This window comes from Astyanax mexicanus, chromosome 21 (assembly GCF_023375975.1).
Source record: "Astyanax mexicanus isolate ESR-SI-001 chromosome 21, AstMex3_surface, whole genome shotgun sequence".
Lineage (NCBI taxonomy): Eukaryota > Metazoa > Chordata > Actinopteri > Characiformes > Acestrorhamphidae > Astyanax > Astyanax mexicanus.
Window position 1 is genome coordinate 18,489,092 of NC_064428.1, and position 17,820 is coordinate 18,506,911.

The window sequence follows — 17,820 nt, forward strand, 5'->3', positions numbered from 1 at the left end:
CACATCAGAGACAAACACCAGACCAGAGACGACACATCTACTTACTCTAACTCTCTACTCAAGACTGGCAATAGTAGGTGTTTCTAATAAAGTGGCCAGTAAGTAAAAACACAAGTTAGTGTATATTGGGTGTTTCTAATAAAGTTGCCAGTGAGTGAGTGGAAGCACAAGGTACTCTATAGTAGGTGTTTCTAATAAAGTGGCCAGTGAGTGGAAACACAAGGTACTGTACATTAGGTGTTTCTCATAAAGTGGCCAGTGAGTGGAAACACAAGGGACTGTATATTAGGTGTTTCTCATAAAGTGGCCAGTGAGTGGAAACACAAGGTACTGAATATTAGGTGTTTCTAATAAAGTGGCCAGTGATTGGAAACACGAGGAACTGTATATTAGGTGTTTCTCATAAAGTGGCCAGTGAGTGGAAGCCTAAAATACTCCATGTTGGGTGTTTCTAATAAAGTGGCCAGTGAGTAGAAGCACAAGGTACTGTATATTAGCTGTTTCTCATAAAGTGGCCAGTGAGTGGAGACATAAAATACTCCATGTTGGGTGTTTCTAATAAAATGGTCAGTAAGTGAACATACAAGGTATATTAGGTGTTTCTAATAAAGTAGCCAGTGAGTAGCAGCACAAGGTACTCTTTATTATGTGTTTCTAATAAAGTGGCGAGTGAGGGAAATCAAAAAGGACTGTATATTAGGTGTTTCTAATAAAGTGGCCAGTGAGTGGAAGCACAAGGTTATAGTTTTTGGTTAGTAGAATATTTTCTAAATACTTGTCTGACAGATTTTCTGGATGTTCTTTATTATTTATTTAACATATTTAAACATTGTGGTAACATTATTTCTGTAACTGTAAAGGGCTAACCTTCATGGAGCCTTTTCAGGACTTTTTAGGCTGAATATCAATCAATTCAATCGATGGGATGACAATCAGGTGTAAGTGGGCAAAGTATGGTGGTAGTATCATGGTTTGGGTCTGTTTTGCTGCATCTAGGCCAGGATAGCTTACCTCATTAAGCAATTTTCCAGCAAAATAACTCTTGCTTTTGAACCAGTTTGCCTGACTTATAAGAACCGTGGTCAAAACGTCAGATCATACTTCATGAACAGAGGGCGAGGCACAGCGACGAGGAACAGAAGCAAACAGACACTTACAGATGTTGTTATAGTTTGCGCTGAAGAACCTAGTATTCTTTGGCTCTTGTTGCGAACAAACGTTCCTGGTCCTGGAATCTACTTTTTTAATGGAAACGCTGCAAACGTTTCAAAATTGGGGTTTTGAACCAAAACGGTGCCAGTTCCACGTTGGTGGAAAAGCACCAATTGAAACTATGAATTCTATCAAAAGTCAAGGGAAATGACAAGAACATCTGTCTGTGAACTGAATCTCAAGGGAAGGTGGCTCATGTAACAAGACAATGACGCTAAGCACACAAGTTGTTCTACCAAAGAACAATAAGCTGATGTGCAGGACTGATCAACAGTTACCGAAAATGTTTAGTTGCGGTCATTGTTGCAAAGGTGGGATCACATCACATACTGAAAGCAAAGGTTCACTTAAAAATATGTAATATTGGGGCGCTGAGTGGTCCAGTGGTCTAAAGCACTGCCACTATGAGCAGGAGGTCGCAGCCCAGCTCATGCAGCTTTGCCATCAAGCTGCCGGCGCTCAGAGAGAGCACAATTGGCCCTGCTCCCTCCGGGTGGGTAGATGGCGCTCTCTCCCCACATTATATCTAGGGTGATGTCCGCAGCACAGGGCGTCTGTGAGCTGATGTACCGGAGCCGAGCCCCTGCGCTTTCCTCCGAGTGTGCTGGCTGCTCGGCAATGCTGCATCAGCAGCAGCTCGAAAAGAAGGCTGACTTCACATGTATCAGGGGAAGCATGTGTTAGTCTTCATCCTCCTGGAGTGTTGGGGCATGACTAGTGATAGGGGGAGTCCTAATGAGTGGGTTGGGTAATTGGCCATGTAAATTGGGGAGAAAATGGGAAAAATTAGAAAAAAAAAGCAGTGTATAGCAGGTTTCTAATAAAGAGGCTAGTGAATGTAAGTACAATGTACTAGGAGATGTTTCCAATAAAGTGTCCAGTGAGTCCAGTGAGTAAGTACTGTAGAAGGTAACAGAGTTCATATTGTTTATCTGAATATGACTGCTGCCCCCCGGTGGTGTGTGTGTGTATAGATATAAATATATAAATATATATATATTAGTGTATGAACTGCTCCAGCTCTGGGCCCTCATTTAGCATGCCTCACAATGAGCAGCTGGCGTTTGTCGGCGGGATGGTGGCGGGGGTCGTTCGTACCTGCTTCCTGCGGTCCCCAGCAGATGGCCTCGACTTTCTGGCAGCAACCAGCCTCCCATTTAAACCCCCCTGTTCTAACCCCTGAGCCAAAAGCAGCCCTCCCCCCGGGGCCAAATTAGAGCCCATTAACTTAGTTACTCACACAATAAGCAGAGTAGGGCCTGATGGGCGTCTCCAGCTGATCAGGGACCAGTCTCCTCACAGCGGCCCCTTTTGTAAGAGTGCTTTGCGCAGCATGTCGCAGTATTTATTCAAAGACTAGAAGACAATAGGCCACCTGACTGACATAGATTACAATAGCTAGAGACCCCCATGATTTTCATATGACTCTAAACCTCAGTAAAGGGATAATGGTAGGCTATCATAGCTGTGAATGCGGCTCTGACTGATCCGGCTGTGTTCTCTCTATAGCAAACACAAACACAAGCAAGTATATTTTGTGGACAGATCTAAGGCACAATTATAGGAAGAACAATTGACTTTGTAATTTGTCTAAAACTGGAGGAGCACTGGAGAAGCTTGTTTTTGGTTTACAATGGGTTATACAACGTAAAATATTACAACATTTGTCACAGTGAATGGTTTTTAGATTCCCATACAAAAAGTAATATCAGCCTAGGAGAGCATGAAGAAAAACAAAAAACAGATTTGAATGATCATTCAGGTTGTATCACAAAGGACCCCAGGGTACGTTCTAAGCAACTGAAGGCCTCATTCACATTGGCTAATGTTACTGTTTATCAATCCACCATCAGGAGAACACTGAACATTAATTGTGTGCATAGAAGAGTTGCATGGAGAAAGCCACTACTCTCCAAAAAGAATATTGCTGCTCATCTGCAGTTTGCTAAAGAAGGCACAATTCTAGAACTAACAATTAACTTTGTAATTTGTATTAAACTTCAAGAGAAAAACATGTTTTTTGTTTATGAGTTATACAAAGTAAAATATTACATTTGTCACAGTGAATGTTTTTTTAGATTCTCATACAAAAAGTAATATCAGGCTAGAAGAACATGAAGAAAACAAAAAAACACTGAACAACAATGGTGTGCATAAAAGGGCTGCAAGAAAAAAGCCACTGCTCTCCAAAAAGAACATTGCTGCTCGTCGAGAGGTTGCTAATGATCATGTGCACAAGCCAGAAGGATATTGAAGGAAAGTTTTTTTGGATAGATTAAACCAAAATCGAACTTTTTGGTTTAAATGAAAAACAGTGCATTCCAGCATAAGATCCTTATCCAAGCTGTGAAACATGGTGGTGGTAGCATCATGGTTTGGGCCTGTTTTGCTGCATCTGGGACAGAACTGCTTCCCTTCATTGATGAAAACAACAAATTCTGAATTATAGCAGAGAATTCTAAAGGGAAATGTACTGTAATTATTTTTTTAAACAATAAAGTTTTGCCACCATTCACACTCTTTAGTGATGAGCTGGACTTGTCACTAAAGATTAATGTGCTGTCTTGACCAACAAATCCACAGTGTCATAGAGTGAAGTGCAAATTGCACTGCATCATTAAAATAGCATCAGAGTTTATGAATATATATCAAGACTGATGGGTGTGGTGGTCTGGAAGTGAGGTGTGTTCAGGTACATTTCTGGAATGTTGCTATTTTGGCGGCCCACGAGCACAAAATCTCAATCCTACCTAGTGGAGGTTTAAGATACGAATGTGTCAAAATCAGAGCTCATCTGCATCTTAGAGGAAACGACAACTTGCAGACTGGTTGTTTTTTTCACATTATGCCTAAAATAGGGGTGTGTTAAAAATATATATTTTTCGATTTACATCGATCTTCATTCGAATGATCAATTATTGATTTATATAAACCCGAATAGGACTTTTTTCCCGTATATGCATACAGATTTAACGTCTAGCATTTTATTGTTTTATTATCCTACTTCAAGCACCGTTTTTTGGCTGGTTGATTAGTTAAGCTGGAGCACAGTGCCCAGAATACGACACTATAGGAAATTTCTGTACAAATGTAAGTAATTTCTTCTGTATTTCCACTCACTGCTGCCTGTGTTTATCAAACTTCTACATTTATTACTGTTTTAAGTTGTTTTCTAGTGTTGTTTTCACCTGTACTTGATTTAAAGTAACAGCTACAAGATCCAGAATCCAGCTGCAAGAAGCTCAATTGACCAGTGCGCTATAGATCGCTAAAATAGGGCCCTGAATCTTCAAATGTGTATTGTTCCTGGTATACTATTCTGTATTTTCTTTCTTAATAGCATTGAAATCCGACACTTCCTACAGTTTTGAGTGAGTGTATGGTATATGGCAGACACCATGTGCGATTTCTGTGTGTTCCTGTGTTTGTCCCCATGTCCTAGCACTGTATATAAAAACAAACCCACATGTATACGTGTACACAATGCTGAAAGTGAGTGTCAGGTTCATGAATATGAAAATAACATTTAGGATTTATTGGACACTTAATTGCCATGACTGCTGACAGAGCATTAGTCCTTGGAGAGGTGCTGCCGGCTATCACTGCCGCTCTGTACGTCTAAAAACAGGCCCTGGGAATGTCAATAAATCACCTATTTTAATCCCCTTTGTGGCCTTTAGCCAGAGATAAAATAAAAATATATCACATCATATTTCTTCTGTTGTCAAAACATGCTGGCTGAGGAAAGGTTGATATCTGACAAGTATATTAGTGAATGTGGGGAACTGGATTAATGACGTGATCCTGCAGCTCGCTCAGCATAATAACAACTGAATTACAGCAAACTAACACACCAAGTATAGAAGCAGCAAACGAGTGGAAGAATGAACACAAGCCACTGTAAACAGTGCAGAAACATTCGGTTATAAACTGACCCTCAGCAACATTTAAAGAATGTGGAGAATTTAAAGTGCAGGTGTGTAGTGATGGGTAAGAGTTGTGTGATGTGATCAGATTGTGTAAACTGTACAGAAGCAATCAGGTGCTGTGTGCTTGTGTGTCTGCTGCTCAGAAACTAGAACAGAAATGAACCTTTGAACTTGTTACACACTCTTCTACACTCATAAATATGTTGAACTTCAGTAAAGACACTAGACAGATGACCTGTAAACTTATAAATAGCTTTTTATTAAAGTATGTTTGTAAATAATGCTATTTAAAACATGAAATGGCTTAATCAACTGACAAACCAACCAACCATCCATTCAACCAATCATCCAACCAACCAGTCAATATTCCATCCACACTAAAATTTTACTTGTGACCAATGCTATGAAAAACATGAATTGGCTTATTAAAACATCCAACCAACCAAAACTCACAAACAAACCAAAACCAACCATCCAACCAATAAAATATCCAATCAACAAACCTACCCACCATCCACAAAACAATGAATCCATGCACCCAATTAACCAGCTCTACAACCAAGCAACCAGCCCACCAATCCATTAGATATTCAGTCAGTCAGTCAATACAAATGCATAAATTGCTGTTTATCTAATTAAATGTTTCCTCTGTAAGATGGAGGTGTAAACTTACAATTAGTTCTTCATAGGAACACAATTATATTTGTGAATTATGCTATTAAAAACATGAAATTGCCTATAAAAACAATGAATAAATCAGACAAAAAAGCAACCAACTTAGAAATCTACCAACCTACCAACCACCAAATATATTTTTCACCCAACCAACCAGCTATCCAATCTGTCAATCACCTTTTCAAATAATCGACCAACCAACCCTTTCACCAGCCAAACCACAAAGCCACCAATCAACCAACACACCAACCAAACGACCCACAAAGCAACCAGCCTAGCAACCACCATACAATGGTTTTGTCCAACCAATCAACCATCCATCCACCTGATCGGTCAACCAACCCGTCCACCAGCCAACCAGAAAACGCAACACACCCTTCAGTCAATTAATCAATCAACCAATTATTCAATGTAAATGCATAATGGTTGTTTGCCTATTAGGTCTTCCTCATGACAGAGAATACGTGAACTTACAAATAGGTCACAGCACAAAATGTATTGGTGAATAATTCTAATAATACAGTGAAACATCCAAACAACAATTCAACCAACCCACAAACCAAACAATTAACTAACAGCTAACAGAGCTAAATGGTTCTTCTCTGGAATGGAGTAACAGTAAACATATACATATACTACAAATAGTTAATCAAACTATCATGAAAAAAAAAATAATTTGTGAGTCATGCTATGAAAATCTGAAATGTCTTTATTAACCAATAAATTCAACAGCCAACAAATCAACCAATTAACCCACCATCTATCCAACCAACCAGCACACCAACCTGTTTAATGCTTTTTTAAGAGCCATTTTTGTAAAATGATTCTCTACAAAACAATTATGGTTCTTTGAAGGTTTTGTTTTGAAAATACAGCTCCCCAATTGTTGCACAATGTAGATGTAGATCTTTTTTGTTTTTGTCTTATCTGTTGTTTATCATTTGATTCAAACATGGGGTAAATACAGGGTTTGACTGCGCTAAGCTTTACATTTAGTAGAACCACTCGCATCGCCACTCTTGGCTCGCGAGGCCAATATGATGGATAACTATAATTAGAGGCCATAAACAGTGAGGGGCTTTATTAATACAAAGTGGGATAATGCAGCATAATGGCCTCTACCCAACAAAAGATCCAACCATTCTGTCTTTAGCCCAGTAAACACTGAGTGAAGAGAGGGCCTACATAAAACAAATAATAAGCCACATTATTGAATATTTAAAATAGAAGAAAGTAAATTTGCTGGTATATTTTCATCAAAGATTTTTCAGTATAATGATGAGCAGTAAATTGGTTGTGCCTGAATTGATTCAAAACAACTAAAAATCTAATTACCAAACATCGAATTTTCCCCTAACTCCAAAACCCACAAGCCAGGCAACCAACCAACTAACTAACCAATCATTCAATCAAACATTCAAACCATCCATCAATCACACCCATCAACCAACCAACCAACCCACAGACAAACCAATCCACAAACCAAGCAACAACCAAACCAATCAACAATGTATACAACCAACAAACCCACAACCATGCAATTAACCAAACATTCATCCAAGCAACCATCAAAGCAACCATTCAACAAACCCACCAACCAACCTAGCAATCTACAAACCAAGCAACAATCAAACCAATCCATCAAACCAAAAACCCACAATCATTCAATCAACCATTAACCCACCAACAAAACAATCCACAAACCAGGAAACCATTGAACCAATCAACTCTATAACCAACTAAAAACCCACAATCATTCAATCAAACATTAAACCCACAAACAAACAAGAAAATACTGAACCAATCAACCATTTAACCAACAAAAAACACACAACCAAGCAACTATGCAATCATTCATCTAATCAACCATCCAACAATCCCATCAACCAACAAACCAACCAACCCACAAACAAACCAATTCACAAAACTATCAAACCAACCAACCATATAACCAACCAACAAAACTACAACCATGCAACTAACCAACCATTCAGCCAAGCAACCATTTAGCAAACATCCCAAAACCCATCAACCAACCAACAAACCTATCAACCATCCAAAAACCCATCAACCAACCAACAAACCCATCAACCAACCAGCTCACAAAAAACAATCCACAAACCAAGAAACCATCGAACCAATCAAACATTTAAGAACCAAAAACCCAAAACTGTCCAATTAATTTCAACTAGGGTTTGTATAGTAAAATGTGTGGAATGACTACACACTGATGGTGAGTCAATGGGAAGACGGATTTACTAATCAAAAAACTCGAAACATACTCTAAAGCCACAAACTGTTAGTGTCCAATGTGGAAGTTTAAGTGTAAATGAATCAAACTCTGCCTACAAGACATTATGCAGTATTAATAATGAAGTGAAAAGCTCATTTATGTAAGGTTTTTAATACACTATTCACAATATTTAGATGCAAAATGTAGTTAACCTGTGTCATACCAGCATATTTTCTTTATGGGAACCAACAGCCACCATTTTCAAAACCATTTTTGGAGTGTATTCTATTCTATTTTCAATGGTACATCAATCAAATATCAAGTAAGTATAAAATAGCAAGACTTCGTCAAAAGTGATTGAACGCTTCTATAATGTCTTCTATTTGTATTGATTCTAATGTTGCATCGAATTCTAATCTTGTTTTTTCCAAGCAAACAAACTCTTCCTGCTCAGATAAATAGCTTTCAATATCGTTTAAATCTCACATGGCCGGAGACTTCGGCTCGGAACTACGCTGTGTCTGGACCAACAGGAATATCAAATGACTGCAGTCGCCCAGCACTGGGCTCCATTTCAGCGGAGCGTGGAAAATGACCCCGCGGCCCTTCGATTCAGTCGAGGAAGGTAGGTGGACGAGGAAGAAGACAAAAGGCCTTGTGTCGTGCGGGGAGACGACCCCTGTCACATGTCATAATGAACTGCCTTAATTAAGACTCAAGTCAACAAAAAGGGAGGTTGATAATGGAGGAAGCAATTTAATTAGCCTCCTCTTACGGCTCCTATTTCCAGACACTCAGGAAACAATTAAGTCCCTCTTAGCGTGCCTAATGGTCTTTGAGTCTGGCTTACTCGGCCTTATTCTATTAATAACCCATAAACGATGAGGAATCTTCAGGCTCTGAAGACATGACATCTAGAGCCATTTAGGAAATGGCACAGCTATGTTTTTCGTAAGACAACATCCAATCTTAGGCACCAGCGAGACTGACATTGCGTGAGAGTCTGCTACCTGGGATGACGGATACGTGGATGCTCCAAAAAACAAGAAAGTACAGCTCTTACAAAATTAAGAGACCACTTCAGTTTCTGAATCTGTTTCTCTGATTTTGATATTTATAGTTATATGGTTTGAGTTAAATGAATATTGTTTTTGTTTTATTGTTTTATTCTATAAACTACAGACAACATTTCTCCCAAATTCTGAATAAAAATAATGTTATTTAGAGCATTTATTTGCAGAAAATGAGAAATGGCTGAAATAACAAAAAAGAATGAAAAGCTTTTAGACCTCAAATGATGCTAAGAAAACAAGTTCAGAAATCAATATTTGGTGCAATAACCCATCTTGGCATGTTCTCCTCCACCAGTCTTACACACTGCTTTTGGATAACTTTCTGCCACTCATGGTGCAAAATATTCAAGCAGTTCAGTTTGGTTTGATGGGTTGTGATCATCCATCTTCCTCTTGATTATATTTCAGAGGTTTTTAATTTGGTAAAATTGAAGAAACTTCATCAGTCCACTGAACCTTATTCCAAAATGAAGCTGGCTTGTCTAAATGTGCTTTAGCTTTAGCATACCTCAAGCGACTCTGTTTGTGGCGTTTGCTTAGAAAAGGCTTCTTCTGCATTACTCTCCCATACAGCCTCTCCTTGTGCAAAATGCGCTAAATAGCTGAACGATGCACAGTGACACCATCTGCAGTAAGATGATGATGTAGGTGTTTGGAGCTCTGGAGGTCTGTGGGTTGACTATGACTGTTCACTCCATCCTTCTCCTCTGCTAACCTGAGATTTTTCATGGTCTGCCTTTTTTAGGTCTTAACTAGAACTGTGCCTGTGGTTCTTCCATTTCCTTACTGTGATGTTCATCACAGTGGAAACTGACAGCTGAAACCTCTGAGATAGCTTTTTATATCTAAACCATGATGTTGAACAATCTCCGTTTTCAGGTCATTTGAGAGTTGTATTGTCGTCACCTATGTTCGTAAGTCAAGGGTTAAAGAACTAATAATTCCAATAATTAGTTCCAATAATTAGTACTAAATGTATTCAAATAAAAAAATGATAAGCGTGCCCAAGGTATGCAGGTGCCTAATTTAGTTTAAAAAATAAAAAATTCTATAAACTTCATTTCACTTCTTAAATATCTCTGTGCTATATGATATATTTATCTAAACTTGCAGATCCAAACAACCAGTGATTTATAAAGGAAAATCATGAAAATGATCAGGGGTGCCAAAACCTTTTTATACCACTTTCATAATAACATATTTACAAAAATGTAACATGTGTACTCACTTTGTGAGATAATGTAAGTGTGTGTGTGCAATGAATTAGACCTGATTTAGACTAGCATTCTCTCCATTTAACTCTGTTCTCCATTTTTTCTATTTAAATGCAAAGCCATAAAGCTTAACATTCTACGTGATACACAGATATAAATGTGACGTTCCTCAGGATTATCTAACAAAGCCTAGAATTTTGCTGTTTTTCCCCAGAGATAACATCATCTTCTTTAGTATTATGGTTTATTTATTCATATCTTGCTCGTTGCGACCTCAGGTCCTGACTGGCATGTTAAAGTTACACATGTGAAGCATTTAAATATCTGAAATGTCTTCTTATGGGCCTGAAACAGCAACACTAATTCCTGACATAAAACTCCAGTGGTCTGAATGTTCCCAGTGGAGTTCTAAAAGCCCAGTGTCAGCACTTCCACGTCTAGACTATAGTTTCCATCTTTATTGTTGGCACGCAATTGTAATCCCAAATGAGGACTTAGCTGCATGGTATCCTGCTTTGCTAGTGTAGTCATGGCATTCCGGGGTCTTCGTCTGTAGGTGGAAACGTTTTCCTGTTTGCATTAAACTCGTTATAAACCCTGTTCCTGGTGCCGATTGCTATGAAAACAGGATTTTCTGTTGTATAACCTTTTTTAACCTCTGCGCTTATCTTTTGCACCCATCATAAAGCCCAGTTTTACTGCTAACTGTCTCACACACACACAGACAAAAAGTGATTTTTGCACAAAATCAATACATAGGTAGAAATACATTATACAAACTACTACTAATATTATTTAATTACGAAAATATATGACATTTGTATTTGATATAGATAAGCGTTGCACAGCTTCACCGATTAAAACCCTACATATATCTAAAAAAAAAAGTTTATCCTGCTTTATACCCATCCAGCCCATGCCTGGCCCTAGACATGGAAAAGCGCTCCTGCAGAGTTTGTATTTGAGTTTATAATTGAAGATATGTACCTATATATAGTAATAACATGTACTATAGGTTTTAGAGGTTTTGCTTCTCCTAAATGGCAGCTTTACAGTCAAAGAAAAAAACTCATTAACTGTCAATGCAAAAAGATCTTGTTGCTAAGATTAGCTAGCTTGTTGCTAAGATTAACTAGCTCATCGCTAAGATTAGCTAGCTCGTTGCTAGCTTTAGTTCTTTCTCCGGTAACATTAGTGTGTAATTTAGCTCGTCTCTAAGGTTAGCTAGCTCGTTGCTAGCTTTAGTCTCTCTCCGGTAACATTAGTGTGTAATTTAGCTCGTCTCTAAGGTTAGCTAGCTCGTTGCTAGCTTTAGTTCTCTCTCCGGTAACATTAGTGTGTAATTTAGCTCGTCTCTAAGATTAGCTAGCTCGTTGCTAGCTTTAGTTCTCTCTCCAGTAAATAAGTGTGTAATTTAGCTTGTTGCTAAGGTTAGCTAGCTCATTGCTAGCTTTAGTTCTCTCTCCGGTAACATTAGTGTGTAATTTAGCTCGTTGCTATGGTTAGCTAACTCATTGCTAGCTTTGGTTCTCTTCCCCTTAACATTAGTGTGCAATTTAGCTCGTCGCTAAGGTTAGCTAGCTCGTTGCTAGCTTTAGTTCTCTCTCTGGCAACAATAGTGTGTAATTTAGCTCGTCGCTAAGGTTAGCTAGCTTGTTGCTAGCTTTAGTTCTCTCTCCGGTAACATTAGTGTGTAATTTAGCTCGACGCTAAGGTTAGCTAGCTCGTTGCTAGCTTTAGTTCTCTCTCCGTTAAGATTAGTGTGTGGTTTAGCTTGTCGCTAAGGTTAGCTAGCTCATTGCTAGCTTTAGTTCTCTCTCCAGTAACATTAGTGTGTAATTTAGCTCGTTGCTATGGTTAGCTAGCTCGTTGCTAGCTTTAGTTCTCTCTCTGGCAACAATAGTGTGTAATTTAGCTCGTCGCTAAGGTTAGCTAGCTTGTTGCTAGCTTTAGTTCTCTCTCCGTTAAGATTAGTGTGTGGTTTAGCTTGTCGCTAAGGTTAGCTAGCTCCTCACTAGCTGTAGTACTCTGCCAGGTCCAGTTTCTAATGAACGTCACCTCAGACAGAGGACTCGGACGGTCTCGTCCACAGTCTCCGAGTCCACCCCACCTCTAGACCAAGACAAGACCGATTCCTAACAAGGGTGAGTCCTAGACGAGACGAAGACGCTAGTTTTTGCTCTGGAGACAGAGACCGGACTGAAGTATTACAACACTATTTGGCACAATGTAAAAATAAGAACGTACAGATTCAGACAGTGTAAAAAAGTAAAAAAAAAAAAAAAACAGCAAAAACGGAGGCACAAGATTCTGCATGATGGTGACAAGATACAGGTAATTTTATGTATATATCATAGAGTAACAAATTACAATTTGGGTATTGAGTATTGAGACCAGGACATAAACTTAAAAAGAAAGCATGAAAAGACCCTCACCATTAAATGTTAACCATTCAAATGACAGCTCCAGCAGTGGAGGCCTCTATTCACCCTCTACCCCAACATAGAACAACACCTGAAAAAATCTGCAAATAAACCAAACTACAATTAAACCAAACAAACACATCCACACACACACACACCACTCCACAAATATAAGAATTCAAAGTTATAATAATAACATATTTGGGACTTTAGCGAGTGCATAACAAATGGTCCTGTACACTGGAGATAAAAGCATAACTGATTCATTTTGCTGTCAGATTGATATGAATAGTTAAATTTTCAATTTAAACTTGAAAATAGGACTTTTATCATATGTTAATCATGCAGAGTTTACAAGCATACACGCATAATTCTACTGAAATAAAATTAGAGAGACATTCCAATTTATTCCCCCAAATCACAAGGCCTCAGTGAAGACCATATGGTTTTTCCACTGGTCAGACCGCCAGTGCATTCAGTACAGTTCTAGACTTTTCTGCTCAGAACAAACTTAAAAAAAAAACACTTATTTACGTACATTCAAACCATTATATTAAAAGCTGATATTAACATTAGCATGAATTCAACATTAAACAAAAATTCAATGAGTCAGAAATGAGCACTCAGCTTTGATACAACACATTAACTGAGATACAATACATTAGCTTCACTATCATTTAACAGTGAGGTATTTTAATCACACAAAACATCTAAAACATCCAGAAATCCAGACACTGCTGACTGCAAGTGAAGAGATGGAGTTTTACTGCCCTCTGCTGGCCAGCTGTTTCTTTCCACTCTTGCCAATATGCTCATATATGTGTGTGTGTGTGTGTGTGCATAGGCGTGGTAGTGGGGGGAAAAGTGGACTTGACTACCCAGGGCCCGAGTAGGAAGAGGGGCCCATGAAAATCCACGTTCCTTGTGTGCTTGCATGGATAGGGGCCCACTGACATTGAGAGTGTACAGGGCCCAGAATTTGCTGCTACGCCCCTGTGTGTGTGTGTGTGTGTGTGTTTGTTTTGATGAAAATGCATGAATTAAATACAATATACGTGAAATTTTATCAGAAGTCACACATTTCTAAGTAATACGAATGTTGTGGTGTGTGCCTATTGTGACCTCATGACACTCTCCAATTGACTGGTGGTGATTCCTAGATAGATAATTTCTCTTACAGTGACCAGAGCTTTATTTAAAACTGGGTTACATTTACCACCTGTAGCATAAGCTGAATCTAAAGTAAAGTCATTATCTGTAGAGTAATGAGCACGTAGGTGAGCAACACTCCACCTGCAGAACTGCAACAATTAAACCAAACAAGCACACACAGACACACACATACACCTCTTTGTCTCATTATGATCTATGTTCAAATACCAGCTGAACTTACAACTGAATTCACAACTTATTTTACTGGGAGCTTACATTCAATCAGTTACTGACACACACCAGTTAATTTTACTGGTAGAAGCTTTACTTGCAACTTAAACACTACCACAGAGCAGCTCTAATAAACTCCTCTGTTAAACTGTTTCTTTTATACAGAACTGAGGTATTTAATCAGATAGATTATCCAACAATGTCTAGAAATCCAGGTAGTGTTGACTGCAGACTGACTGATGTAGTAACACTGCCCTCTGCTGTCCAGCTCTTATTATCATCATTATTCATCATCAATATTCAATATTATTCATCATGCTATGAGTGAGTCAGAATTTGAAACAGTATTGATTTTGGATAAACTGATTATTAATATTTGTTATAGCATTAACTTAAAAATCACACGAGGCCTCTGAGATAAACGTTACTGTACCATATATTGTGTTATATTAATTGTCATTTATTGTAAGTATTAAAAAACAGAGAGGCTGTTTTATTTCCCACCTGTATTCTGGCTCTTTTGACAGTTTTTAAATCAGCATGAATCAGTCAGTCAATCAATCAATCAATCAATCAACCTAAATGCCTATGTTCACAATGTTAGTTAAGCATTATATAGAAGTTGCATATTGGGGATTGTAAATAAAAATGTGCCATTCATATAACAGAGAAATTAAAACAAGTCTATACTTTTAATTATAAGAACAATACATAAGAAAATAAAACTATGAGGTAGTGACACAGAGATACATTTTTTTTTTAAGAATAGTGTCGCTTGGGTAATTGGTCGTGTAAATTGTGGGAGAAAATGGGAAAACAATTGTAAATAAAATTATTTTTTTTTAAAGTACATGACCAGTACAAAATTAGGACAGCCAAATAAGGTATTCTTAATTCAACTAATACTAAAATGCAGATAAAATATTCTGCATATAGTTCAAGTACACTATTATTATATTTAAATACACAACAAACAAAATCTTATTCTGTGATGAGTCTGTGAGTAAAAAGTCTGTGGTTTGTCTTTAGATGTGAGAGGGTATCAGACTTTAATCTGTTAAAAGACTTTTCAGAGTCTTTTCAAAGTCGACTAGTGTATGTTTAGCATTAAGTGGTGCCCTACGTAGGTTAACTATTAGCTAGGTCATTATCAAACAAAAAAAGCTATTAGATTGGTTATTTAATATTTATATGAGTATTTGCGTTTAAGAAAAAAAAGTTCCACACTTATTTACACTTTTATACAGTCCAATAATTTAAAAGCAGCACTAGGTAGGATTGCCTTGATTATTTATCTTTTTAAAGGAAAACTACAGCTTGAAACTGACTGCAGCGCTGCATTAAGGTGTAATAGGAGGACGTGTCTGTGCCGGAGCTCCTCTGAGCTCAAAGCTGCTTTCCGCCCTTTAGTTCTAACAGTTCTACAAGGACTACTGGTTCATTCTTTACAAACTAACATACAGACACTCTGGCAGAAGCTGGAAAGAGACCGAATATGTCTGTGAAAGCCAGAAAACGAGAAAGAGAAACTAATCCGCCTGAAACATTTATTACACTCTGCAACTGTAGGGGGAGCCCACGAGCACAAAATCTCAATCCTACGTAGTGGAGCTTTAAAGTAGTGCACTTCATAAGGACTAGGGAGTTGGGAGCTTCAGGTGCTTCAGCCTTTAATTTAGCCTCGCCCGAAACTGAGCCTGCCTGCTGCCTGAAAGCAGGTGCGGCAGAGGGCGGAAAACGGGTGGGAAACACATGATATGTAGTAAGAACAGAGTTGCCAGGTTCGCGGTTTTTCCTCCCAATTGGGCTTGTTTGAAAATCCAGTCGCTGCAGTGTGCGTTTTTTGGGCTACTTAAAAATAATAATAATAATAATAAAATAAAAAATCACAAAGTAACCAGAAATCACCAGGCAATGAAAAAAAAAGTTCAATACGAGTAAAAAAAATAAAGTTTAGGAGGGGCAAGAACAGAAATTAGTAAATAAAAGTATTTTTTTTTCTTTTTGCTAATTATGTCACTATTAAATGTTCTTGTCTGGGATATAAAACTGTTATAAAAGAACCAATAAAACATTACTGTTACAATATTTTAATGACTTAAAGATACATAGTAATAAATAATAAATCCTTTATAAACAAAATACTACACTCATACACTCCTATACGTATAGTTGTTTTGCTATTTGCTTCGAAGGTGAGACAGACCAATATATATATATTGGGCTAGTGTAAGCTTCTGAAGGGCGGGTTTTAGACTGACTTTGGGCAGGATTTTTTTTCTGTTGGACCTGGCAACCCTGAGTAACAGTGTATTTCTGTAAGGCGTGGATGGAGCCGCTGTGTGTACAAGGGCAGAGCTGAGATGTGTGTCAGTGAGGCTGTAGCTGGTTAACTAGCTGATAATCAGCTGGGACGTTCAGTAGGACTGTGGGAATCGCTGGATTTACAGAGGGTGAGTGTGGTGTTTTGGTGTAAGCTGGCTTGGTTAAATTAAATGGCGAAGCTCGGTGTTTACTTGCTAGGTAACTAGCAGTCACAGTGTTTGGTTTGTGTGGCTGAGTTTGGAGACAGTCCTAAAAACCTCCAGCGTTTTAAAATGAGGATTAAATATTTTTAGTTGCGTTTAAGTGCTGTCTGTAGCTTAGCTAGCTAGTTAGCGTAGCTTTTGGGAACCGGTATTATAACTAGAGGTGGCTGGACCAACCAGGTCCAGAAAGTAAAAATCCATTCCAGGGTTTTGTACTAACTGCGTGCCTGTAGCCAGCTGCAGCAGAGCCGCCCAGACAGTTGGTAAAAAACCCTGGGATGGATTTACACTTTCTGGACCTTGGGTTAGCCAACTAAAGCTAACACTATAGCTAAATAACTTACTGTAATATATAATTTACTATATGTATATTAAAATATAGCGTATGTTAGCATCCCTCAATACAAGCAGCTTCGAATAGTGTCTGTTTAACGCAGTAAATCCATAGTTTTGTTGAGAAAATCTCTCTCTAAACTGAAGTTAGACCTTCGGTTAGATAACATGAGATAACGCTGCAGTGACTGCGCAGCTCTTGCCACCAAACACTTACTAAATAATTAGTTAGCTAACTAGTTAACTATATAATTAGCTAGTTAATCACGTCTGTTTAATGTTTGGTTCAGTGTAATGATGTGTTCCGTTCGTATTTATTTGTTTTATAAGAGTTTAACCTTCGTCCGCTCAGCTGTAAACAGTCCATTGCTAGTTGTGTGTATATCTATGGTTTTGCCGCTTACCAGTGCATCATGGGACTTGTAGTTTTCACGACTTCCAATTTCCAAATAAAAATATTGTAATTTAGAGCATTTATTTGCAGAAAATAAGAAATATCTGAAATAACAAGAAAGATGCAGAGCTTTCAGACCTCAAATAATGCAAAGAAAACAAGTTCATATTCATAAAGTTTTAAGAGTTCAGAAATTAATATTTGGTGGAATAACCCTGGTTTTGTTTCACATATTTTTATGCATCTTGGCATGTTCTCCTCCACCAGTCTTACACACTGCTTCTGGATAACTTTATGCCACACCTGGTGCACAAATTCAAACAGTTCTGCTTGGTTTGATGGCTTGTGATCATCCATCTTTGTCTTGATTAAATTCCAGAGGTTTTTAATTTGGTGACATGATTTTTTTTTACACACAGTATT

The 17,820-nt window shown here is 38.1% G+C and overlaps 1 protein-coding gene across 1 annotated transcript in view; it reads left to right on the top strand.

The window, feature by feature from the left end:
• Positions 1-16,441: 16,441 nt before the first annotated feature.
• abcb6a (ATP-binding cassette, sub-family B (MDR/TAP), member 6a) overlaps positions 16,442-17,820 on the top strand; it is a 28,700-nt gene continuing 27,321 nt past the window's right edge. Inside the window, exon 1 of the mRNA XM_007233709.4 lies at positions 16,442-16,595. The gene's annotated coding sequence lies outside the window, so the exon portion shown is untranslated. The remainder of the gene's footprint in view (positions 16,596-17,820) is intronic.